Below are 2,589 nucleotides of genomic sequence, written 5' to 3'. Positions count from 1 at the left end.
CATCAATAATAGTGGAATTTTAGTTTTTCATAGGGGCGGGGTGGTCATTTTGGTGTAGAGGCCACAATGCCTTATAGGCTTCTTTCTCTCTAATAATGGTTTTCACATAAAATAATAATACTAATAATATTAAGGGTAAAGGAACACTAATTGTACATGTTCCCAATGCTATTCAATGAGGGGAATGTTCTTTCTCCCTCATAATAATTAATTCTTCCTCTCAAGATAGTATCATGATATGGTTTTCTTCCTCTCTATTATTTCATCTGCTTGCAAAGGAGGTCTCTAGTGCAATAACATTATTCTTTGGAATTATAATTTGACCAGGTATAGTAAATGGATAGTTGAAAATCAGTGTTTGATTTGTGTTCGTATCCATTTAGGAGAATTTATATTCAAAAAATTGATTTCGAAACTATCCAAGTCCTTTCGAAAACTAATCAACATGAATACCAAGATTTCAATTTTAGTATGGCTATTATTTGATCCATTTAAGTTTGATTATAAAATATACAATTAAATATTATATTTATATTATTCTATAATGCTTGCTATTACAAGAAAAAATATTCATGAGGATATCTATGTAATTTCATGTATGACACTACAACATCAATCCTAATGGGATAATAGATTTACCCAAGTAGGCATTGGCTCAAGTGTTCTTAAAAGTTGGCTCATTTGGGTTGATATACTACTATGGGCATGTGTACTCTGTTCTATAAATGTTTGCACCAATTGATATGTCAGCATTGTAGACACATGCGTACGAAAAAATTCTCCTCACAAACTTGCGTTTCGGTACAAGTTCATGAGGTTACGATCATTAGAGGATAGACAGCCAGCAAGTAATTCAAACAAGATTACTCCACATGACAAGTATCTGCAGTTGCAGGATTGGACGGATCAGGAGAGAATGTGGTGGGACTAAATCGTTTGGGCAACTACAGTGCAAGACAAGAGAGGAGGAGTCAAATTGGAAAGAGAAGAAGATTAAATATCATCTAATGTTACGTATCAGTGTCCACAACTAATGGGGTTTAACCAAAGGGGGTAGCACAGTAGGTGAGCAACGAACTTGGTACGAGCCGTAAACTCGAATGTCCTAAGTACAACTCCCACTAAGCACACCTTGGGCCCCTCATACGGGGTGTTTAGTGCTCTTCATTGCTTTCAGTGAAAGTTGAATGGTTCTCATTCAACCCCAATATGACCCGATCTATGGGTTTGGATACTTGTCGTTAGCAAAAAAAAAAAATCCACAACTAATGAGAATGTGTGCACAATTATCTTCAGAGCGGGGCAATATGATCCTTTTCCACCTCTTATATTTTGGTGCAGATACACATTATTAGGTAACTTTTTTTTTTTATTTCATTATTTATATACACATGATTTTTCTCAAATAATGCCACGTATGGGTAGGTGGAGAGTTCCTGCTACTGGGTAGCAACCAAAATTTTGCCAGAGTGGGTGATATCTTTCTACGTGGATATTAGCAACAGGTCCAGTTACCAAAATGAGCAAACATTGTCCATAAGGATCGAGGCCCGAGGAGGCGATAACTTCTATGTAGTCTCCTATAATATATGTTGGGCTCGCACGCCAAGTTGCCTGCTTAGATTCAACATTTGGAGGGCAGTCGAAATCAAATCATATGATCAAACCGCCGAATTTCTTTTAGCTGTTGTTTTCTTATCCGTTCTACCAAAAAAAAAAAAGTTTTCTTATCCCGTATTTTCTCTTTCTTTTTTGTTCTCGAATCGATTGGTTTAGGAATCAACCAAAAAATAGGGCAAGTGTTTTTTAAGTGGGACACAAGGGTTGCATCTACAGAGATGGGTGTGCCCAGGAGGGGTACAGTCTACAGGGGTCATTTTTTACCCCCTATGCTTGATGTAACATTTAAGGCACCGTTTGACAACGTTTCTGTTGTTTCTATGAAATCTATGAAACAGCAGAAACGGTTTTTCACGTTGCTGAAAATAAAAATGGAATTTTTGGTGTTTGATAAACCTATTTTTTGAAACTTTTTTGTAGACATAATGCCACTAAAGAACCCAATAGTATCATCGGATGCCCAAAAGAGAGAGAGGGTTCGATTGCCTCTTTTTAGGTTTAAATAGTTCAGATATTTATCAGGCACAACAATCTTTTTTTTTTTTTTTTTGCTCTCAAATTCGTTTATAGAAACGACGAAACAAATCAGACTTGTTTCATCAAAGTCGTTTATAGAATTATAAATAGGCATAAATTTTGTTTTATGTTTCTAGAAACGGGTGAAACGGAACAACTTTAACAAACGCTTTCTAGGTTGTTTCACCCTTTCTGAGAACAAGAAAATGCATAAACGGAGCATTGTCAAATGGTGCCTAAGTCTCATACAGAAAATTTTGTTCCAAAATAACTAATAATCATTATATAATAAGAGATGAGGATGAACAATGTTAACTGATTGTGATCCCTATGCTCCTATGGGATATCTATCTCAAAACACACAGGGGCATAGGGTCATTTCATAGGACATTATGAGAAAGCATAAGGTACTAGACCAATTAGGGTTATTTTTCTTTAAATAGGAGAAAAATA

This window comes from Macadamia integrifolia, chromosome 1 (assembly GCF_013358625.1).
Source record: "Macadamia integrifolia cultivar HAES 741 chromosome 1, SCU_Mint_v3, whole genome shotgun sequence".
Classification (NCBI taxonomy): Eukaryota; Viridiplantae; Streptophyta; class Magnoliopsida; order Proteales; family Proteaceae; genus Macadamia; species Macadamia integrifolia.
This window is presented reverse-complemented; position numbering follows the sequence as displayed.